This window comes from Engystomops pustulosus, chromosome 9 (assembly GCF_040894005.1).
Source record: "Engystomops pustulosus chromosome 9, aEngPut4.maternal, whole genome shotgun sequence".
In the NCBI taxonomy this organism is placed as follows: domain Eukaryota; kingdom Metazoa; phylum Chordata; class Amphibia; order Anura; family Leptodactylidae; genus Engystomops; species Engystomops pustulosus.
Genome location: NC_092419.1, coordinates 67694893 through 67713434, shown reverse-complemented (window position 1 = coordinate 67713434; position 18542 = coordinate 67694893). Strand labels below are relative to the sequence as shown.

General features: G+C 45.8%; 69 pseudogenes; all 69 read left to right on the top strand.

Moving 5' to 3' along the window:
• The first annotated feature begins 43 nt into the window (after window positions 1–43).
• LOC140100256 (5S ribosomal RNA) lies at window positions 44–162 on the top strand (annotated as a pseudogene).
• Window positions 163–232: 70 nt separating this feature from the next.
• On the top strand, window positions 233–351 carry LOC140084979 (5S ribosomal RNA; annotated as a pseudogene).
• A 70-nt stretch (window positions 352–421) lies between these two features.
• Window positions 422–540, top strand: LOC140100254 (5S ribosomal RNA; annotated as a pseudogene).
• Window positions 541–610: 70 nt separating this feature from the next.
• LOC140093332 (5S ribosomal RNA) lies at window positions 611–729 on the top strand (annotated as a pseudogene).
• A 259-nt stretch (window positions 730–988) lies between these two features.
• LOC140100252 (5S ribosomal RNA) lies at window positions 989–1107 on the top strand (annotated as a pseudogene).
• Window positions 1108–1358: 251 nt separating this feature from the next.
• On the top strand, window positions 1359–1477 carry LOC140100251 (5S ribosomal RNA; annotated as a pseudogene).
• Window positions 1478–1909: 432 nt separating this feature from the next.
• On the top strand, window positions 1910–2028 carry LOC140093331 (5S ribosomal RNA; annotated as a pseudogene).
• A 70-nt stretch (window positions 2029–2098) lies between these two features.
• Window positions 2099–2217, top strand: LOC140100250 (5S ribosomal RNA; annotated as a pseudogene).
• Window positions 2218–2287: 70 nt separating this feature from the next.
• On the top strand, window positions 2288–2406 carry LOC140092948 (5S ribosomal RNA; annotated as a pseudogene).
• A 70-nt stretch (window positions 2407–2476) lies between these two features.
• LOC140098722 (5S ribosomal RNA) lies at window positions 2477–2595 on the top strand (annotated as a pseudogene).
• Window positions 2596–2665: 70 nt separating this feature from the next.
• On the top strand, window positions 2666–2784 carry LOC140092546 (5S ribosomal RNA; annotated as a pseudogene).
• Window positions 2785–2854: 70 nt separating this feature from the next.
• Window positions 2855–2973, top strand: LOC140094469 (5S ribosomal RNA; annotated as a pseudogene).
• A 70-nt stretch (window positions 2974–3043) lies between these two features.
• Window positions 3044–3162, top strand: LOC140080648 (5S ribosomal RNA; annotated as a pseudogene).
• A 251-nt stretch (window positions 3163–3413) lies between these two features.
• Window positions 3414–3532, top strand: LOC140100249 (5S ribosomal RNA; annotated as a pseudogene).
• A 251-nt stretch (window positions 3533–3783) lies between these two features.
• Window positions 3784–3902, top strand: LOC140082022 (5S ribosomal RNA; annotated as a pseudogene).
• Window positions 3903–3972: 70 nt separating this feature from the next.
• Window positions 3973–4091, top strand: LOC140080647 (5S ribosomal RNA; annotated as a pseudogene).
• A 251-nt stretch (window positions 4092–4342) lies between these two features.
• Window positions 4343–4461, top strand: LOC140080646 (5S ribosomal RNA; annotated as a pseudogene).
• A 432-nt stretch (window positions 4462–4893) lies between these two features.
• On the top strand, window positions 4894–5012 carry LOC140078428 (5S ribosomal RNA; annotated as a pseudogene).
• Window positions 5013–5082: 70 nt separating this feature from the next.
• Window positions 5083–5201, top strand: LOC140092947 (5S ribosomal RNA; annotated as a pseudogene).
• A 448-nt stretch (window positions 5202–5649) lies between these two features.
• Window positions 5650–5768, top strand: LOC140084313 (5S ribosomal RNA; annotated as a pseudogene).
• A 70-nt stretch (window positions 5769–5838) lies between these two features.
• Window positions 5839–5957, top strand: LOC140100248 (5S ribosomal RNA; annotated as a pseudogene).
• A 70-nt stretch (window positions 5958–6027) lies between these two features.
• LOC140100247 (5S ribosomal RNA) lies at window positions 6028–6146 on the top strand (annotated as a pseudogene).
• Window positions 6147–6216: 70 nt separating this feature from the next.
• LOC140082358 (5S ribosomal RNA) lies at window positions 6217–6335 on the top strand (annotated as a pseudogene).
• Window positions 6336–6405: 70 nt separating this feature from the next.
• Window positions 6406–6524, top strand: LOC140100246 (5S ribosomal RNA; annotated as a pseudogene).
• Window positions 6525–6775: 251 nt separating this feature from the next.
• LOC140100245 (5S ribosomal RNA) lies at window positions 6776–6894 on the top strand (annotated as a pseudogene).
• A 70-nt stretch (window positions 6895–6964) lies between these two features.
• On the top strand, window positions 6965–7083 carry LOC140080645 (5S ribosomal RNA; annotated as a pseudogene).
• A 251-nt stretch (window positions 7084–7334) lies between these two features.
• On the top strand, window positions 7335–7453 carry LOC140080644 (5S ribosomal RNA; annotated as a pseudogene).
• Window positions 7454–7885: 432 nt separating this feature from the next.
• LOC140078427 (5S ribosomal RNA) lies at window positions 7886–8004 on the top strand (annotated as a pseudogene).
• A 70-nt stretch (window positions 8005–8074) lies between these two features.
• LOC140092946 (5S ribosomal RNA) lies at window positions 8075–8193 on the top strand (annotated as a pseudogene).
• A 448-nt stretch (window positions 8194–8641) lies between these two features.
• On the top strand, window positions 8642–8760 carry LOC140084312 (5S ribosomal RNA; annotated as a pseudogene).
• Window positions 8761–8830: 70 nt separating this feature from the next.
• Window positions 8831–8949, top strand: LOC140086045 (5S ribosomal RNA; annotated as a pseudogene).
• A 70-nt stretch (window positions 8950–9019) lies between these two features.
• Window positions 9020–9138, top strand: LOC140080642 (5S ribosomal RNA; annotated as a pseudogene).
• A 251-nt stretch (window positions 9139–9389) lies between these two features.
• Window positions 9390–9508, top strand: LOC140100244 (5S ribosomal RNA; annotated as a pseudogene).
• A 251-nt stretch (window positions 9509–9759) lies between these two features.
• On the top strand, window positions 9760–9878 carry LOC140100241 (5S ribosomal RNA; annotated as a pseudogene).
• Window positions 9879–9948: 70 nt separating this feature from the next.
• On the top strand, window positions 9949–10067 carry LOC140080641 (5S ribosomal RNA; annotated as a pseudogene).
• A 251-nt stretch (window positions 10068–10318) lies between these two features.
• LOC140080640 (5S ribosomal RNA) lies at window positions 10319–10437 on the top strand (annotated as a pseudogene).
• A 432-nt stretch (window positions 10438–10869) lies between these two features.
• On the top strand, window positions 10870–10988 carry LOC140078426 (5S ribosomal RNA; annotated as a pseudogene).
• A 70-nt stretch (window positions 10989–11058) lies between these two features.
• On the top strand, window positions 11059–11177 carry LOC140092945 (5S ribosomal RNA; annotated as a pseudogene).
• A 448-nt stretch (window positions 11178–11625) lies between these two features.
• Window positions 11626–11744, top strand: LOC140082357 (5S ribosomal RNA; annotated as a pseudogene).
• Window positions 11745–11814: 70 nt separating this feature from the next.
• Window positions 11815–11933, top strand: LOC140100240 (5S ribosomal RNA; annotated as a pseudogene).
• Window positions 11934–12003: 70 nt separating this feature from the next.
• Window positions 12004–12122, top strand: LOC140100239 (5S ribosomal RNA; annotated as a pseudogene).
• Window positions 12123–12192: 70 nt separating this feature from the next.
• Window positions 12193–12311, top strand: LOC140082356 (5S ribosomal RNA; annotated as a pseudogene).
• A 70-nt stretch (window positions 12312–12381) lies between these two features.
• LOC140100238 (5S ribosomal RNA) lies at window positions 12382–12500 on the top strand (annotated as a pseudogene).
• Window positions 12501–12570: 70 nt separating this feature from the next.
• On the top strand, window positions 12571–12689 carry LOC140093329 (5S ribosomal RNA; annotated as a pseudogene).
• A 70-nt stretch (window positions 12690–12759) lies between these two features.
• LOC140094521 (5S ribosomal RNA) lies at window positions 12760–12878 on the top strand (annotated as a pseudogene).
• A 70-nt stretch (window positions 12879–12948) lies between these two features.
• On the top strand, window positions 12949–13067 carry LOC140080639 (5S ribosomal RNA; annotated as a pseudogene).
• A 432-nt stretch (window positions 13068–13499) lies between these two features.
• LOC140078425 (5S ribosomal RNA) lies at window positions 13500–13618 on the top strand (annotated as a pseudogene).
• A 70-nt stretch (window positions 13619–13688) lies between these two features.
• On the top strand, window positions 13689–13807 carry LOC140092944 (5S ribosomal RNA; annotated as a pseudogene).
• A 448-nt stretch (window positions 13808–14255) lies between these two features.
• On the top strand, window positions 14256–14374 carry LOC140084311 (5S ribosomal RNA; annotated as a pseudogene).
• Window positions 14375–14444: 70 nt separating this feature from the next.
• LOC140100237 (5S ribosomal RNA) lies at window positions 14445–14563 on the top strand (annotated as a pseudogene).
• A 70-nt stretch (window positions 14564–14633) lies between these two features.
• On the top strand, window positions 14634–14752 carry LOC140100235 (5S ribosomal RNA; annotated as a pseudogene).
• A 70-nt stretch (window positions 14753–14822) lies between these two features.
• On the top strand, window positions 14823–14941 carry LOC140082354 (5S ribosomal RNA; annotated as a pseudogene).
• Window positions 14942–15011: 70 nt separating this feature from the next.
• Window positions 15012–15130, top strand: LOC140100234 (5S ribosomal RNA; annotated as a pseudogene).
• Window positions 15131–15200: 70 nt separating this feature from the next.
• On the top strand, window positions 15201–15319 carry LOC140094750 (5S ribosomal RNA; annotated as a pseudogene).
• A 70-nt stretch (window positions 15320–15389) lies between these two features.
• Window positions 15390–15508, top strand: LOC140100233 (5S ribosomal RNA; annotated as a pseudogene).
• A 70-nt stretch (window positions 15509–15578) lies between these two features.
• LOC140100232 (5S ribosomal RNA) lies at window positions 15579–15697 on the top strand (annotated as a pseudogene).
• Window positions 15698–15767: 70 nt separating this feature from the next.
• Window positions 15768–15886, top strand: LOC140082353 (5S ribosomal RNA; annotated as a pseudogene).
• Window positions 15887–15956: 70 nt separating this feature from the next.
• On the top strand, window positions 15957–16075 carry LOC140100230 (5S ribosomal RNA; annotated as a pseudogene).
• Window positions 16076–16145: 70 nt separating this feature from the next.
• Window positions 16146–16264, top strand: LOC140093328 (5S ribosomal RNA; annotated as a pseudogene).
• Window positions 16265–16334: 70 nt separating this feature from the next.
• LOC140092943 (5S ribosomal RNA) lies at window positions 16335–16453 on the top strand (annotated as a pseudogene).
• A 448-nt stretch (window positions 16454–16901) lies between these two features.
• On the top strand, window positions 16902–17020 carry LOC140084310 (5S ribosomal RNA; annotated as a pseudogene).
• A 70-nt stretch (window positions 17021–17090) lies between these two features.
• On the top strand, window positions 17091–17209 carry LOC140100228 (5S ribosomal RNA; annotated as a pseudogene).
• A 70-nt stretch (window positions 17210–17279) lies between these two features.
• On the top strand, window positions 17280–17398 carry LOC140094940 (5S ribosomal RNA; annotated as a pseudogene).
• A 70-nt stretch (window positions 17399–17468) lies between these two features.
• On the top strand, window positions 17469–17587 carry LOC140082352 (5S ribosomal RNA; annotated as a pseudogene).
• A 70-nt stretch (window positions 17588–17657) lies between these two features.
• On the top strand, window positions 17658–17776 carry LOC140100227 (5S ribosomal RNA; annotated as a pseudogene).
• A 70-nt stretch (window positions 17777–17846) lies between these two features.
• On the top strand, window positions 17847–17965 carry LOC140093327 (5S ribosomal RNA; annotated as a pseudogene).
• A 70-nt stretch (window positions 17966–18035) lies between these two features.
• Window positions 18036–18154, top strand: LOC140100226 (5S ribosomal RNA; annotated as a pseudogene).
• Window positions 18155–18224: 70 nt separating this feature from the next.
• Window positions 18225–18343, top strand: LOC140091460 (5S ribosomal RNA; annotated as a pseudogene).
• Window positions 18344–18413: 70 nt separating this feature from the next.
• LOC140082351 (5S ribosomal RNA) lies at window positions 18414–18532 on the top strand (annotated as a pseudogene).
• The last annotated feature ends 10 nt before the right edge of the window (window positions 18533–18542 follow it).

Sequence of the window (18542 nt, the reverse complement as noted above, 5' to 3'; positions counted from 1 at the left end):
TCTCTATGAGATAGTAAAAGAAGGTTCAAATTGAACAGCTGCTGTCAACGGCCATTCTAAGCTGAATGTGCCTGCTCTCGTCAGATCGCAGCAGCAATGCAGCTTAAGGCTTGGCAAGTACCAGCATGGGAGACTGGCTGGGAATCCCAAGTTCCGTTGACCTTTTTGAACCTGAAAATTGTTAGTTTCTCTGTCAAAGATGGTAAAAGAAGGTTCAAATTGAACAGCTGCTGTCAACGGCCATTCTAAGCTGAATGTGCCTGCTCTCGTCAGATCGCAGCAGCAATGTAGCTTAAGGCTTGGCAAGTACCAGCATGGGAGACTGGCTGGGAATCCCAAGTTCCGTTGACCTTTTTGAACCTGAAAATTGTGTTAGTTTCTCTATGAGATAGTAAAAGAAGGTTCAAATTGAACAGCTGCTGTCAACGGCCATTCTAAGCTGAATGTGCCTGCTCTCGTCAGATCGCAGCAGCAATGCAGCTTAAGGCTTGGCAAGTACCAGCATGGGAGACTGGCTGGGAATCCCAAGTTCCGTTGACCTTTTTGAACCTGAAAATTGTTAGTTTCTCTGTCAAAGATGGTAAAAGAAGGTTCAAATTGAACAGCTGCTGTCAACGGCCATTCTAAGCTGAATGTGCCTGCTCTCGTCAGATCGCAACAGCAATGTAGCTTAAGGCTTGGCAAGTACCAGCATGGGAGACTGGCTGGGAATCCCAAGTTCCGTTGACCTTTTTGAACCTGAAAATTGTGTTAGTTTCTCTATGAGATAGTAAAAGAAGGTTCAAATTAAACAGCTGCTGTCAACGGCCATTCTAAGCTGAATGCGCGTGCTCTTGTCGGATCACAGCAGCGATGCAGCTTAAGGCTTGGCAAGTACCAGCATGGGAGACTGGCTGGGAATCCCAAGTTCCGTTGACCTTTTTGAACCTGAAAATTGTGTTAGTTTCTCTATGAGATAGTAAAAGAAGGTTCAAATTGAACAGCTGCTGTCAACGGCCATTCTAAGCTGAATGTGCCTGCTCTCGTCAGATCGCAGCAGCAATGCAGCTTAAGGCTTGGCAAGTACCAGCATGGGAGACTGGCTGGGAATCCCAAGTTCCGTTGACCTTTTTGAACCTGAAAATTGTGTTAGTTTCTCTATGAGATAGTAAAAGAAGGTTCAAATTGAACAGCTGCTGTCAACGGCCATTCTAAGCTGAATGTGCCTGCTCTCATCAGATCGCAGCAGCTTAAGGCTTGGCAAGTACCAGCATGGGAGACTGGCTGGGAATCCCAAGTTCCGTTGACCTTTTTGAACCTGAAAATTGTGTTAGTTTCTCTATGAGATAGTAAAAGAAGGTTCAAACTGAACAGCTGCTGTCAACGGCCATTCTAAGCTGAATGTGCCTGCTCTCGTCAGATCGCAGCAGCAATGCAGCTTAAGGCTTGGCAAGTACCAGCATGGGAGACTGGCTGGGAATCCCAAGTTCCGTTGACCTTTTTGAACCTGAAAATTGTGTTAGTTTCTCTATGAGATAGTAAAAGAAGGTTCAAATTGAACAGCTGCTGTCAACAGCCATTCTAAGCTGAATGTGCCTGCTCTCGTCAGATCGCAGCAGCTTAAGGCTTGGCAAGTACAAGCATGGGAGACTGGCTGGGAATCCCAAGTTCCGTTGACCTTTTTGAACCTGAAAATTGTGTTAGTTTCTCTATGAGATAGTAAAAGAAGGTTCAAATTGAACAGCTGCTGTCAACAGCCATTCTAAGCTGAATGTGCCTGCTCTCGTCAGATCGCAGCAGCTTAAGGCTTGGCAAGTACCAGCATGGGAGACTGGCTGGGAATCCCAAGTTCCGTTGACCTTTTTGAACCTGAAAATTGTGTTAGTTTCTCTATGAGATAGTAAAAGAAGGTTCAAATTGAACAGCTGCTGTCAACGGCCATTCTAAGCTGAATGTGCCTGCTCTCGTCAGATCGCAACAGCAATGTAGCTTAAGGCTTGGCAAGTACCAGCATGGGAGACTGGCTGGGAATCCCAAGTTCCGTTGACCTTTTTGAACCTGAAAATTGTGTTAGTTTCTCTATGAGATAGTAAAAGAAGGTTCAAACTGAAACGCTGCTGTCAACGGCCATTCTAAGCTGAATGTGCCTGCTCTCGTCAGATCGCAGCAGCAATGCAGCTTAAGGCTTGGCAAGTACCAGCATGGGAGACTGGCTGGGAATCCCAAGTTCCGTTGACCTTTTTGAACCTGAAAATTGTGTTAGTTTCTCTATGAGATAGTAAAAGAAGGTTCAAATTGAACAGCTGCTGTCAACGGCCATTCTAAGCTGAATGTGCCTGCTCTCGTCAGATCGCAGCAGCAATGCAGCTTAAGGCTTGGCAAGTAACAGCATGGGAGACTGGCTGGGAATCCCAAGTTCTGTTGACCTTTTTGAACCTGAAAATTGTGTTAGTTTCTCTATGAGATAGTAAAAGAAGGTTCAAATTGAACAGCTGCTGTCAACGGCCATTCTAAGCTGAATGTGCCTGCTCTCGTCGGATCACAGCAGCGATGCAGCTTAAGGCTTGGCAAGTACCAGCATGGGAGACTGGCTGCGAATCCCAAGTTCCGTTGACCTTTTTGAACCTGAAAATTGTGTTAGTTTCTCTATGAGATAGTAAAAGAAGGTTCAAACTGAACAGCTGCTGTCAACGGCCATTCTAAGCTGAATGTGCCTGCTCTCGTCAGATCGCTGCATCAATGCAGCTTAAGGCTTGGCAAGTACCAGCATGGGAGACTGGCTGGGAATCCCAAGTTCCGTTGACCTTTTTGAACCTGAAAATTGTGTTAGTTTCTCTATGAGATAGTAAAAGAAGGTTCAAATTGAACAGCTGCTGTCAACGGCCATTCTAAGCTGAATGTGCCTGCTCTCGTCAGATCGCAGCAGCAATGCAGCTTAAGGCTTGGCAAGTACGAGCACGGGAGACTGGCTGGGAATCCCAAGTTCCGTTGACCTTTTTGAACCTGAAAATTGTGTTAGTTTCTCTATGAGATAGTAAAAGAAAGTAGAAATTAGGCAGCTGCTGTCAACGGCCATTCTAAGCTGAATGTGCCTGCTCTCGTCAGATCGCAGCAGCAATGCAGCTTAAGGCTTGGCAAGTACCAGCATGGGAGACTGGCTGGGAATCCCAAGTTCTGTTGACCTTTTTGAACCTGAAAATTGTGTTAGTTTCTCTATGAGATAGTAAAAGAAGGTTCAAATTGAACAGCTGCTGTCAACGGCCATTCTAAGCTGAATGTGCCTGCTCTCATCAGATCGCAGCAGCTTAAGGCTTGGCAAGTACCAGCATGGGAGACTGGCTGGGAATCCCAAGTTCCGTTGACCTTTTTGAACCTGAAAATTGTGTTAGTTTCTCTATGAGATAGTAAAAGAAGGTTCAAACTGAACAGCTGCTGTCAACGGCCATTCTAAGCTGAATGTGCCTGCTCTCGTCAGATCGCAGCAGCAATGCAGCTTAAGGCTTGGCAAGTACCAGCATGGGAGACTGGCTGGGAATCCCAAGTTCCGTTGACCTTTTTGAACCTGAAAATTGTGTTAGTTTCTCTATGAGATAGTAAAAGAAGGTTCAAATTGAACAGCTGCTGTCAACAGCCATTCTAAGCTGAATGTGCCTGCTCTCGTCAGATCGCAGCAGCTTAAGGCTTGGCAAGTACCAGCATGGGAGACTGGCTGGGAATCCCAAGTTCCGTTGACCTTTTTGAACCTGAAAATTGTGTTAGTTTCTCTATGAGATAGTAAAAGAAGGTTCAAATTGAACAGCTGCTGTCAACGGCCATTCTAAGCTGAATGTGCCTGCTCTCGTCAGATCGCAGCAGCAATGCAGCTTAAGGCTTGGCAAGTACCAGCATGGGAGACTGGCTGGGAATCCCAAGTCCTGTTGACCTTTTTGAACCTGAAAATTGTGTTAGTTTCTCTATGAGATAGTAAAAGAAAGTAGAAATTAGGCAGCTGCTGTCAACGGCCATTCTAAGCTGAATGTGCCTGCTCTCGTCAGATCGCAGCAGCAATGCAGCTTAAGGCTTGGCAAGTACCAGCATGGGAGACTGGCTGGGAATCCCAAGTTCTGTTGACCTTTTTGAACCTGAAAATTGTGTTAGTTTCTCTATGAGATAGTAAAAGAAGGTTCAAATTGAACAGCTGCTGTCAACGGCCATTCTAAGCTGAATGTGCCTGCTCTCATCAGATCGCAGCAGCTTAAGGCTTGGCAAGTACCAGCATGGGAGACTGGCTGGGAATCCCAAGTTCCGTTGACCTTTTTGAACCTGAAAATTGTGTTAGTTTCTCTATGAGATAGTAAAAGAAGGTTCAAACTGAACAGCTGCTGTCAACGGCCATTCTAAGCTGAATGTGCCTGCTCTCGTCAGATCGCAGCAGCAATGCAGCTTAAGGCTTGGCAAGTACCAGCATGGGAGACTGGCTGGGAATCCCAAGTTCTGTTGACCTTTTTGAACCTGAAAATTGTGTTAGTTTCTCTATGAGATAGTAAAAGAAGGTTCAAATTGAACAGCTGCTGTCAACAGCCATTCTAAGCTGAATGTGCCTGCTCTCGTCAGATCGCAGCAGCTTAAGGCTTGGCAAGTACCAGCATGGGAGACTGGCTGGGAATCCCAAGTTCCGTTGACCTTTTTGAACCTGAAAATTGTGTTAGTTTCTCTATGAGATAGTAAAAGAAGGTTCAAATTGAACAGCTGCTGTCAACAGCCATTCTAAGCTGAATGTGCCTGCTCTCGTCAGATCGCAGCAGCTTAAGGCTTGGCAAGTACCAGCATGGGAGACTGGCTGGGAATCCCAAGTTCCGTTGACCTTTTTGAACCTGAAAATTGTGTTAGTTTCTCTATGAGATAGTAAAAGAAGGTTCAAATTGAACAGCTGCTGTCAACGGCCATTCTAAGCTGAATGTGCCTGCTCTCGTCAGATCGCAGTAGCAATGCAGCTTAAGGCTTGGCAAGTACCAGCATGGGAGACTGGCTGGGAATCCCAAGTTCCGTTGACCTTTTTGAACCTGAAAATTGTGTTAGTTTCTCTATGGGATAGTAAAAGAAGGTTCAAATTGAACAGCTGCTGTCAACGGCCATTCTAAGCTGAATGTGCCTGCTCTCGTCAGATCGCAGCAGCAATGCAGCTTAAGGCTTGGCAAGTAACAGCATGGGAGACTGGCTGGGAATCCCAAGTTCTGTTGACCTTTTTGAACCTGAAAATTGTGTTAGTTTCTCTATGAGATAGTAAAAGAAGGTTCAAATTGAACAGCTGCTGTCAACGGCCATTCTAAGCTGAATGTGCCTGCTCTCGTCAGATCGCAGCAGCATTGCAGCTTAAGGCTTGGCAAGTACCAGCATGGGAGACTGGCTGGGAATCCCAAGTTCTATTGACCTTTTTGAACCTGAAAATTGTGTTAGTTTCTCTATGAGATAGTAAAAGAAGGTTCAAATTGAACAGCTGCTGTCAACGGCCATTCTAAGCTGAATGCGCGTGCTCTTGTCGGATCACAGCAGCGATGCAGCTTAAGGCTTGGCAAGTACCAGCATGGGAGACTGGCTGCGAATCCCAAGTTCCGTTGACCTTTTTGAACCTGAAAATTGTGTTAGTTTCTCTATGAGATAGTAAAAGAAGGTTCAAACTGAACAGCTGCTGTCAACGGCCATTCTAAGCTGAATGTGCCTGCTCTCGTCAGATCGCAGCATCAATGCAGCTTAAGGCTTGGCAAGTACCAGCATGGGAGACTGGCTGGGAATCCCAAGTTCCGTTGACCTTTTTGAACCTGAAAATTGTGTTAGTTTCTCTATGAGATAGTAAAAGAAGGTTCAAATTGAACAGCTGCTGTCAACGGCCATTCTAAGCTGAATGTGCCTGCTCTCGTCAGATCGCAGCAGCAATGCAGCTTAAGGCTTGGCAAGTACCAGCATGGGAGACTGGCTGGGAATCCCAAGTTCCGTTGACCTTTTTGAACCTGAAAATTGTTAGTTTCTCTGTCAAAGATGGTAAAAGAAGGTTCAAATTGAACAGCTGCTGTCAACGGCCATTCTAAGCTGAATGTGCCTGCTCTCGTCAGATCGCAGCAGCAATGCAGCTTAAGGCTTGGCAAGTACCAGCATGGGAGACTGGCTGGGAATCCCAAGTTCCGTTGACCTTTTTGAACCTGAAAATTGTGTTAGTTTCTCTATGAGATAGTAAAAGAAGGTTCAAATTGAACAGCTGCTGTCAACGGCCATTCTAAGCTGAATGTGCCTGCTCTCATCAGATCGCAGCAGCAATGTAGCTTAAGGCTTGGCAAGTACCAGCATGGGAGACTGGCTGGGAATCCCAAGTTCCGTTGACCTTTTTGAACCTGAAAATTGTGTTAGTTTCTCTATGAGATAGTAAAAGAAGGTTCAAACTGAACAGCTGCTGTCAACGGCCATTCTAAGCTGAATGTGCCTGCTCTCGTCAGATCGCAGCAGCAATGCAGCTTAAGGCTTGGCAAGTACCAGCATGGGAGACTGGCTGGGAATCCCAAGTTCCGTTGACCTTTTTGAACCTGAAAATTGTGTTAGTTTCTCTATGAGATAGTAAAAGAAGGTTCAAATTGAACAGCTGCTGTCAACAGCCATTCTAAGCTGAATGTGCCTGCTCTCGTCAGATCGCAGCAGCTTAAGGCTTGGCAAGTACCAGCATGGGAGACTGGCTGGGAATCCCAAGTTCCGTTGACCTTTTTGAACCTGAAAATTGTGTTAGTTTCTCTATGAGATAGTAAAAGAAGGTTCAAATTGAACAGCTGCTGTCAACGGCCATTCTAAGCTGAATGTGCCTGCTCTCGTCAGATCGCAGCAGCAATGCAGCTTAAGGCTTGGCAAGTACCAGCATGGGAGACTGGCTGGGAATCCCAAGTTCCGTTGACCTTTTTGAACCTGAAAATTGTGTTAGTTTCTCTATGAGATAGTAAAAGAAAGTAGAAATTAGGCAGCTGCTGTCAACGGCCATTCTAAGCTGAATGTGCCTGCTCTCGTCAGATCGCAGCAGCAATGCAGCTTAAGGCTTGGCAAGTACCAGCATGGGAGACTGGCTGGGAATCCCAAGTTCTGTTGACCTTTTTGAACCTGAAAATTGTGTTAGTTTCTCTATGAGATAGTAAAAGAAGGTTCAAATTGAACAGCTGCTGTCAACGGCCATTCTAAGCTGAATGTGCCTGCTCTCATCAGATCGCAGCAGCTTAAGGCTTGGCAAGTACCAGCATGGGAGACTGGCTGGGAATCCCAAGTTCCGTTGACCTTTTTGAACCTGAAAATTGTGTTAGTTTCTCTATGAGATAGTAAAAGAAGGTTCAAACTGAACAGCTGCTGTCAACGGCCATTCTAAGCTGAATGTGCCTGCTCTCGTCAGATCGCAGCAGCAATGCAGCTTAAGGCTTGGCAAGTACCAGCATGGGAGACTGGCTGGGAATCCCAAGTTCTGTTGACCTTTTTGAACCTGAAAATTGTGTTAGTTTCTCTATGAGATAGTAAAAGAAGGTTCAAATTGAACAGCTGCTGTCAACAGCCATTCTAAGCTGAATGTGCCTGCTCTCGTCAGATCGCAGCAGCTTAAGGCTTGGCAAGTACCAGCATGGGAGACTGGCTGGGAATCCCAAGTTCCGTTGACCTTTTTGAACCTGAAAATTGTGTTAGTTTCTCTATGAGATAGTAAAAGAAGGTTCAAATTGAACAGCTGCTGTCAACAGCCATTCTAAGCTGAATGTGCCTGCTCTCGTCAGATCGCAGCAGCTTAAGGCTTGGCAAGTACCAGCATGGGAGACTGGCTGGGAATCCCAAGTTCCGTTGACCTTTTTGAACCTGAAAATTGTGTTAGTTTCTCTATGAGATAGTAAAAGAAGGTTCAAATTGAACAGCTGCTGTCAACGGCCATTCTAAGCTGAATGTGCCTGCTCTCGTCAGATCGCAGTAGCAATGCAGCTTAAGGCTTGGCAAGTACCAGCATGGGAGACTGGCTGGGAATCCCAAGTTCCGTTGACCTTTTTGAACCTGAAAATTGTGTTAGTTTCTCTATGGGATAGTAAAAGAAGGTTCAAATTGAACAGCTGCTGTCAACGGCCATTCTAAGCTGAATGTGCCTGCTCTCGTCAGATCGCAGCAGCAATGCAGCTTAAGGCTTGGCAAGTAACAGCATGGGAGACTGGCTGGGAATCCCAAGTTCTGTTGACCTTTTTGAACCTGAAAATTGTGTTAGTTTCTCTATGAGATAGTAAAAGAAGGTTCAAATTGAACAGCTGCTGTCAACGGCCATTCTAAGCTGAATGTGCCTGCTCTCGTCAGATCGCAGCAGCATTGCAGCTTAAGGCTTGGCAAGTACCAGCATGGGAGACTGGCTGGGAATCCCAAGTTCTATTGACCTTTTTGAACCTGAAAATTGTGTTAGTTTCTCTATGAGATAGTAAAAGAAGGTTCAAATTGAACAGCTGCTGTCAACGGCCATTCTAAGCTGAATGCGCGTGCTCTTGTCGGATCACAGCAGCGATGCAGCTTAAGGCTTGGCAAGTACCAGCATGGGAGACTGGCTGCGAATCCCAAGTTCCGTTGACCTTTTTGAACCTGAAAATTGTGTTAGTTTCTCTATGAGATAGTAAAAGAAGGTTCAAACTGAACAGCTGCTGTCAACGGCCATTCTAAGCTGAATGTGCCTGCTCTCGTCAGATCGCAGCATCAATGCAGCTTAAGGCTTGGCAAGTACCAGCATGGGAGACTGGCTGGGAATCCCAAGTTCCGTTGACCTTTTTGAACCTGAAAATTGTGTTAGTTTCTCTATGAGATAGTAAAAGAAGGTTCAAATTGAACAGCTGCTGTCAACGGCCATTCTAAGCTGAATGTGCCTGCTCTCGTCAGATCGCAGCAGCAATGCAGCTTAAGGCTTGGCAAGTACCAGCACGGGAGACTGGCTGGGAATCCCAAGTTCCGTTGACCTTTTTGAACCTGAAAATTGTGTTAGTTTCTCTATGAGATAGTAAAAGAAAGTAGAAATTAGGCAGCTGCTGTCAACGGCCATTCTAAGCTGAATGTGCCTGCTCTCGTCAGATCGCAGCAGCAATGCAGCTTAAGGCTTGGCAAGTACCAGCATGGGAGACTGGCTGGGAATCCCAAGTTCTGTTGACCTTTTTGAACCTGAAAATTGTGTTAGTTTCTCTATGAGATAGTAAAAGAAGGTTCAAATTGAACAGCTGCTGTCAACGGCCATTCTAAGCTGAATGTGCCTGCTCTCATCAGATCGCAGCAGCTTAAGGCTTGGCAAGTACCAGCATGGGAGACTGGCTGGGAATCCCAAGTTCCGTTGACCTTTTTGAACCTGAAAATTGTGTTAGTTTCTCTATGAGATAGTAAAAGAAGGTTCAAACTGAACAGCTGCTGTCAACGGCCATTCTAAGCTGAATGTGCCTGCTCTCGTCAGATCGCAGCAGCAATGCAGCTTAAGGCTTGGCAAGTACCAGCATGGGAGACTGGCTGGGAATCCCAAGTTCCGTTGACCTTTTTGAACCTGAAAATTGTGTTAGTTTCTCTATGAGATAGTAAAAGAAGGTTCAAATTGAACAGCTGCTGTCAACAGCCATTCTAAGCTGAATGTGCCTGCTCTCGTCAGATCGCAGCAGCTTAAGGCTTGGCAAGTACCAGCATGGGAGACTGGCTGGGAATCCCAAGTTCCGTTGACCTTTTTGAACCTGAAAATTGTGTTAGTTTCTCTATGAGATAGTAAAAGAAGGTTCAAATTGAACAGCTGCTGTCAACGGCCATTCTAAGCTGAATGTGCCTGCTCTCGTCAGATCGCAGCAGCAATGCAGCTTAAGGCTTGGCAAGTACCAGCATGGGAGACTGGCTGGGAATCCCAAGTTCCGTTGACCTTTTTGAACCTGAAAATTGTGTTAGTTTCTCTATGAGATAGTAAAAGAAAGTAGAAATTAGGCAGCTGCTGTCAACGGCCATTCTAAGCTGAATGTGCCTGCTCTCGTCAGATCGCAGCAGCAATGCAGCTTAAGGCTTGGCAAGTACCAGCATGGGAGACTGGCTGGGAATCCCAAGTTCTGTTGACCTTTTTGAACCTGAAAATTGTGTTAGTTTCTCTATGAGATAGTAAAAGAAGGTTCAAATTGAACAGCTGCTGTCAACGGCCATTCTAAGCTGAATGTGCCTGCTCTCATCAGATCGCAGCAGCTTAAGGCTTGGCAAGTACCAGCATGGGAGACTGGCTGGGAATCCCAAGTTCCGTTGACCTTTTTGAACCTGAAAATTGTGTTAGTTTCTCTATGAGATAGTAAAAGAAGGTTCAAACTGAACAGCTGCTGTCAACGGCCATTCTAAGCTGAATGTGCCTGCTCTCGTCAGATCGCAGCAGCAATGCAGCTTAAGGCTTGGCAAGTACCAGCATGGGAGACTGGCTGGGAATCCCAAGTTCTGTTGACCTTTTTGAACCTGAAAATTGTGTTAGTTTCTCTATGAGATAGTAAAAGAAGGTTCAAATTGAACAGCTGCTGTCAACAGCCATTCTAAGCTGAATGTGCCTGCTCTCGTCAGATCGCAGCAGCTTAAGGCTTGGCAAGTACCAGCATGGGAGACTGGCTGGGAATCCCAAGTTCCGTTGACCTTTTTGAACCTGAAAATTGTGTTAGTTTCTCTATGAGATAGTAAAAGAAGGTTCAAATTGAACAGCTGCTGTCAACAGCCATTCTAAGCTGAATGTGCCTGCTCTCGTCAGATCGCAGCAGCTTAAGGCTTGGCAAGTACCAGCATGGGAGACTGGCTGGGAATCCCAAGTTCCGTTGACCTTTTTGAACCTGAAAATTGTGTTAGTTTCTCTATGAGATAGTAAAAGAAGGTTCAAATTGAACAGCTGCTGTCAACGGCCATTCTAAGCTGAATGTGCCTGCTCTCGTCAGATCGCAGTAGCAATGCAGCTTAAGGCTTGGCAAGTACCAGCATGGGAGACTGGCTGGGAATCCCAAGTTCCGTTGACCTTTTTGAACCTGAAAATTGTGTTAGTTTCTCTATGGGATAGTAAAAGAAGGTTCAAATTGAACAGCTGCTGTCAACGGCCATTCTAAGCTGAATGTGCCTGCTCTCGTCAGATCGCAGCAGCAATGCAGCTTAAGGCTTGGCAAGTAACAGCATGGGAGACTGGCTGGGAATCCCAAGTTCTGTTGACCTTTTTGAACCTGAAAATTGTGTTAGTTTCTCTATGAGATAGTAAAAGAAGGTTCAAATTGAACAGCTGCTGTCAACGGCCATTCTAAGCTGAATGTGCCTGCTCTCGTCAGATCGCAGCAGCATTGCAGCTTAAGGCTTGGCAAGTACCAGCATGGGAGACTGGCTGGGAATCCCAAGTTCTATTGACCTTTTTGAACCTGAAAATTGTGTTAGTTTCTCTATGAGATAGTAAAAGAAGGTTCAAATTGAACAGCTGCTGTCAACGGCCATTCTAAGCTGAATGCGCGTGCTCTTGTCGGATCACAGCAGCGATGCAGCTTAAGGCTTGGCAAGTACCAGCATGGGAGACTGGCTGCGAATCCCAAGTTCCGTTGACCTTTTTGAACCTGAAAATTGTGTTAGTTTCTCTATGAGATAGTAAAAGAAGGTTCAAATTGAACAGCTGCTGTCAACGGCCATTCTAAGCTGAATGTGCCTGCTCTCATCAGATCGCAGCAGCAATGTAGCTTAAGGCTTGGCAAGTACCAGCATGGGAGACTGGCTGGGAATCCCAAGTTCCGTTGACCTTTTTGAACCTGAAAATTGTGTTAGTTTCTCTATGAGATAGTAAAAGAAGGTTCAAACTGAACAGCTGCTGTCAACGGCCATTCTAAGCTGAATGTGCCTGCTCTCGTCAGATCGCAGCAGCAATGCAGCTTAAGGCTTGGCAAGTACCAGCATGGGAGACTGGCTGGGAATCCCAAGTTCCGTTGACCTTCTTGAACCTGAAAATTGTGTTAGTTTCTCTATGAGATAGTAAAAGAAGGTTCAAATTGAACAGCTGCTGTCAACGGCCATTCTAAGCTGAATGTGCCTGCTCTCGTCAGATCGCAGCAGCAATGCAGCTTAAGGCTTGGCAAGTACCAGCATGGGAGACTGGCTGGGAATCCCAAGTTCCGTTGACCTTTTTGAACCTGAAAATTGTGTTAGTTTCTCTATGAGATAGTAAAAGAAGGTTCAAATTGAACAGCTGCTGTCAACGGCCATTCTAAGCTGAATGTGCCTGCTCTCATCAGATCGCAGCAGCAATGTAGCTTAAGGCTTGGCAAGTACCAGCATGGGAGACTGGCTGGGAATCCCAAGTTCCGTTGACCTTTTTGAACCTGAAAATTGTGTTAGTTTCTCTATGAGATAGTTAAAGAAGGTTCAAATTGAACAGCTGCTGTCAACGGCCATTCTAAGCTGAATGTGCCTGCTCTCGTCAGATCGCAGCAGCAATGCAGCTTAAGGCTTGGCAAGTACCAGCATGGGAGACTGGCTGGGAATCCCAAGTTCCGTTGACCTTTTTGAACCTGAAAATTGTTAGTTTCTCTGTCAAAGATGGTAAAAGAAGGTTCAAATTGAACAGCTGCTGTCAACGGCCATTCTAAGCTGAATGTGCCTGCTCTCGTCAGATCGCAACAGCAATGTAGCTTAAGGCTTGGCAAGTACCAGCATGGGAGACTGGCTGGGAATCCCAAGTTCCGTTGACCTTTTTGAACCTGAAAATTGTGTTAGTTTCTCTATGAGATAGTAAAAGAAGGTTCAAACTGAACAGCTGCTGTCAACGGCCATTCTAAGCTGAATGTGCCTGCTCTCGTCAGATCGCCGCATCAATGCAGCTTAAGGCTTGGCAAGTACCAGCATGGGAGACTGGCTGGGAATCCCAAGTTCCGTTGACCTTTTTGAACCTGAAAATTGTGTTAGTTTCTCTATGAGATAGTAAAAGAAGGTTCAAATTGAACAGCTGCTGTCAACGGCCATTCTAAGCTGAATGTGCCTGCTCTCGTCAGATCGCAGCAGCAATGCAGCTTAAGGCTTGGCAAGTACCAGCATGGGAGACTGGCTGGGAATCCCAAGTTCTGTTGACCTTTTTGAACCTGAAAATTGTGTTAGTTTCTCTATGAGATAGTAAAAGAAGGTTCAAATTGAACAGCTGCTGTCAACAGCCATTCTAAGCTGAATGTGCCTGCTCTCGTCAGATCGCAGCAGCTTAAGGCTTGGCAAGTACCAGCATGGGAGACTGGCTGGGAATCCCAAGTTCCGTTGACCTTTTTGAACCTGAAAATTGTGTTAGTTTCTCTATGAGATAGTAAAAGAAGGTTCAAATTGAACAGCTGCTGTCAACAGCCATTCTAAGCTGAATGTGCCTGCTCTCGTCAGATCGCAGCAGCTTAAGGCTTGGCAAGTACCAGCATGGGAGACTGGCTGGGAATCCCAAGTTCCGTTGACCTTTTTGAACCTGAAAATTGTGTTAGTTTCTCTATGAGATAGTAAAAGAAGGTTCAAATTGAACAGCTGCTGTCAACGGCCATTCTAAGCTGAATGTGCCTGCTCTCGTCAGATCGCAGTAGCAATGCAGCTTAAGGCTTGGCAAGTACCAGCATGGGAGACTGGCTGGGAATCCCAAGTTCCGTTGACCTTTTTGAACCTGAAAATTGTGTTAGTTTCTCTATGGGATAGTAAAAGAAGGTTCAAATTGAACAGCTGCTGTCAACGGCCATTCTAAGCTGAATGTGCCTGCTCTCGTCAGATCGCAGCAGCAATGCAGCTTAAGGCTTGGCAAGTAACAGCATGGGAGACTGGCTGGGAATCCCAAGTTCTGTTGACCTTTTTGAACCTGAAAATTGTGTTAGTTTCTCTATGAGATAGTAAAAGAAGGTTCAAATTGAACAGCTGCTGTCAACGGCCATTCTAAGCTGAATGTGCCTGCTCTCGTCAGATCGCAGCAGCATTGCAGCTTAAGGCTTGGCAAGTACCAGCATGGGAGACTGGCTGGGAATCCCAAGTTCTATTGACCTTTTTGAACCTGAAAATTGTGTTAGTTTCTCTATGAGATAGTAAAAGAAGGTTCAAATTGAACAGCTGCTGTCAACGGCCATTCTAAGCTGAATGCACGTGCTCTTGTCGGATCACAGCAGCGATGCAGCTTAAGGCTTGGCAAGTACCAGCATGGGAGACTGGCTGCGAATCCCAAGTTCCGTTGACCTTTTTGAACCTGAAAATTGTGTTAGTTTCTCTATGAGATAGTAAAAGAAGGTTCAAACTGAACAGCTGCTGTCAACGGCCATTCTAAGCTGAATGTGCCTGCTCTCGTCAGATCGCAGCATCAATGCAGCTTAAGGCTTGGCAAGTACCAGCATGGGAGACTGGCTGGGAATCCCAAGTTCCGTTGACCTTTTTGAACCTGAAAATTGTGTTAGTTTCTCTATGAGATAGTAAAAGAAGGTTCAAATTGAACAGCTGCTGTCAACGGCCATTCTAAGCTGAATGTGCCTGCTCTCGTCAGATCGCAGCAGCAATGCAGCTTAAGGCTTGGCAAGTACCAGCATGGGAGACTGGCTGGGAATCCCAAGTTCCGTTGACCTTTTTGAACCTGAAAATTGTTAGTTTCTCTGTCAAAGATGGTAAAAGAAGGTTCAAATTGAACAGCTGCTGTCAACGGCCATTCTAAGCTGAATGTGCCTGCTCTCGTCAGATCGCAGCAGCAATGCAGCTTAAGGCTTGGCAAGTACCAGCATGGGAGACTGGCTGGGAATCCCAAGTTCCGTTGACCTTTTTGAACCTGAAAATTGTGTTAGTTTCTCTATGAGATAGTAAAAGAAGGTTCAAATTGAACAGCTGCTGTCAACGGCCATTCTAAGCTGAATGTGCCTGCTCTCATCAGATCGCAGCAGCAATGTAGCTTAAGGCTTGGCAAGTACCAGCATGGGAGACTGGCTGGGAATCCCAAGTTCCGTTGACCTTTTTGAACCTGAAAATTGTGTTAGTTTCTCTATGAGATAGTAAAAGAAGGTTCAAATTGAACAGCTGCTGTCAACGGCCATTCTAAGCTGAATGTGCCTGCTCTCGTCAGATCGCAGCAGCAATGCAGCTTAAGGCTTGGCAAGTACCAGCATGGGAGACTGGCTGGGAATCCCAAGTTCCGTTGACCTTTTTGAACCTGAAAATTGTTAGTTTCTCTGTCAAAGATGGTAAAAGAAGGTTCAAATTGAACAGCTGCTGTCAACGGCCATCCTAAGCTGAATGTGCCTGCTCTCGTCAGATCGCAACAGCAATGTAGCTTAAGGCTTGGCAAGTACCAGCATGGGAGACTGGCTGGGAATCCCAAGTTCCGTTGACCTTTTTGAACCTGAAAATTGTGTTAGTTTCTCTATGAGATAGTAAAAGAAGGTTCAAACTGAACAGCTGCTGTCAACGGCCATTCTAAGCTGAATGTGCCTGCTCTCGTCAGATCGCAGCAGCAATGCAGCTTAAGGCTTGGCAAGTACCAGCATGGGAGACTGGCTGGGAATCCCAAGTTCCGTTGACCTTCTTGAACCTGAAAATTGTGTTAGTTTCTCTATGAGATAGTAAAAGAAGGTTCAAATTGAACAGCTGCTGTCAACGGCCATTCTAAGCTGAATGTGCCTGCTCTCGTCAGATCGCAGCAGCAATGCAGCTTAAGGCTTGGCAAGTACCAGCATGGGAGACTGGCTGGGAATCCCAAGTTCCGTTGACCTTTTTGAACCTGAAAATTGTGTTAGTTTCTCTATGAGATAGTAAAAGAAGGTTCAAATTGAACAGCTGCTGTCAACGGCCATTCTAAGCTGAATGTGCCTGCTCTCATCAGATCGCAGCAGCAATGTAGCTTAAGGCTTGGCAAGTACCAGCATGGGAGACTGGCTGGGAATCCCAAGTTCCGTTGACCTTTTTGAACCTGAAAATTGTGTTAGTTTCTCTATGAGATAGTTAAAGAAGGTTCAAATTGAACAGCTGCTGTCAACGGCCATTCTAAGCTGAATGTGCCTGCTCTCGTCAGATCGCAGCAGCAATGCAGCTTAAGGCTTGGCAAGTACCAGCATGGGAGACTGGCTGGGAATCCCAAGTTCCGTTGACCTTTTTGAACCTGAAAATTGTTAGTTTCTCTGTCAAAGATGGTAAAAGAAGGTTCAAATTGAACAGCTGCTGTCAACGGCCATTCTAAGCTGAATGTGCCTGCTCTCGTCAGATCGCAACAGCAATGTAGCTTAAGGCTTGGCAAGTACCAGCATGGGAGACTGGCTGGGAATCCCAAGTTCCGTTGACCTTTTTGAACCTGAAAATTGTGTTAGTTTCTCTATGAGATAGTAAAAGAAGGTTCAAATTGAACAGCTGCTGTCAACGGCCATTCTAAGCTGAATGTGCCTGCTCTCGTCAGATCGCAGCAGCAATGCAGCTTAAGGCTTGGCAAGTAACAGCATGGGAGACTGGCTGGGAATCCCAAGTTCTGTTGACCTTTTTGAACCTGAAAATTGTGTTAGTTTCTCTATGAGATAGTAAAAGAAGGTTCAAATTGAACAGCTGCTGTCAACGGCCATTCTAAGCTGAATGTGCCTGCTCTCGTCAGATCGCAGCAGCATTGCAGCTTAAGGCTTGGCAAGTACCAGCATGGGAGACTGGCTGGGAATCCCAAGTTCTATTGACCTTTTTGAACCTGAAAATTGTGTTAGTTTCTCTATGAGATAGTAAAAGAAGGTTCAAATTGAACAGCTGCTGTCAACGGCCATTCTAAGCTGAATGCGCGTGCTCTTGTCGGATCACAGCAGCGATGCAGCTTAAGGCTTGGCAAGTACCAGCATGGGAGACTGGCTGCGAATCCCAAGTTCCGTTGACCTTTTTGAACCTGAAAATTGTGTTAGTTTCTCTATGAGATAGTAAAAGAAGGTTCAAACTGAACAGCTGCTGTCAACGGCCATTCTAAGCTGAATGTGCCTGCTCTCGTCAGATCGCAGCATCAATGCAGCTTAAGGCTTGGCAAGTACCAGCATGGGAGACTGGCTGGGAATCCCAAGTTCCGTTGACCTTTTTGAACCTGAAAATTGTGTTAGTTTCTCTATGAGATAGTAAAAGAAGGTTCAAATTGAACAGCTGCTGTCAACGGCCATTCTAAGCTGAATGTGCCTGCTCTCGTCAGATCGCAGCAGCAATGCAGCTTAAGGCTTGGCAAGTACCAGCATGGGAGACTGGCTGGGAATCCCAAGTTCCGTTGACCTTTTTGAACCTGAAAATTGTTAGTTTCTCTGTCAAAGATGGTAAAAGAAGGTTCAAATTGAACAGCTGCTGTCAACGGCCATTCTAAGCTGAATGTGCCTGCTCTCGTCAGATCGCAGCAGCAATGCAGCTTAAGGCTTGGCAAGTACCAGCATGGGAGACTGGCTGGGAATCCCAACTTCCGTTGACCTTTTTGAACCTGAAATTTGTGTTAGTTTCTCTATGAGATAGTAAAAGAAGGTTCAAATTGAACAGCTGCTGTCAACGGCCATTCTAAGCTGAATGTGCCTGCTCTCATCAGATCGCAGCAGCAATGTAGCTTAAGGCTTGGCAAGTACCAGCATGGGAGACTGGCTGGGAATCCCAAGTTCCGTTGACCTTTTTGAACCTGAAAATTGTGTTAGTTTCTCTATGAGATAGTAAAAGAAGGTTCAAATTGAACAGCTGCTGTCAACGGCCATTCTAAGCTGAATGTGCCTGCTCTCGTCAGATCGCAGCAGCAATGCAGCTTAAGGCTTGGCAAGTACCAGCATGGGAGACTGGCTGGGAATCCCAAGTTCCGTTGACCTTTTTGAACCTGAAAATTGTTAGTTTCTCTGTCAAAGATGGTAAAAGAAGGTTCAAATTGAACAGCTGCTGTCAACGGCCATTCTAAGCTGAATGTGCCTGCTCTCGTCAGATCGCAACAGCAATGTAGCTTAAGGCTTGGCAAGTACCAGCATGGGAGACTGGCTGGGAATCCCAAGTTCCGTTGACCTTTTTGAACCTGAAAATTGTGTAAGTTTCTCTATGAGATAGTAAAAGAAGGTTCAAACTGAACAGCTGCTGTCAACGGCCATTCTAAGCTGAATGTGCCTGCTCTCGTCAGATCGCAGCAGCAATGCAGCTTAAGGCTTGGCAAGTACCAGCATGGGAGACTGGCTGGGAATCCCAAGTTCCGTTGACCTTTTTGAACCTGAAAATTGTGTTAGTTTCTCTATGAGATAGTAAAAGAAGGTTCAAATTGAACAGCTGCTGTCAACGGCCATTCTAAGCTGAATGTGCCTGCTCTCGTCAGATCGCAGCAGCAATGCAGCTTAAGGCTTGGCAAGTAACAGCATGGGAGACTGGCTGGGAATCCCAAGTTCCGTTGACCTTTTTGAACCTGAAAATTGTGTTAGTTTCTCTATGAGATAGTAAAAGAAGGTTCAAATTGAACAGCTGCTGTCAACGGCCATTCTAAGCTGAATGTGCCTGCTCTCATCAGATCGCAGCAGCAATGTAGCTTAAGGCTTGGCAAGTACCAGCATGGGAGACTGGCTGGGAATCCCAAGTTCCGTTGACCTTTTTGAACC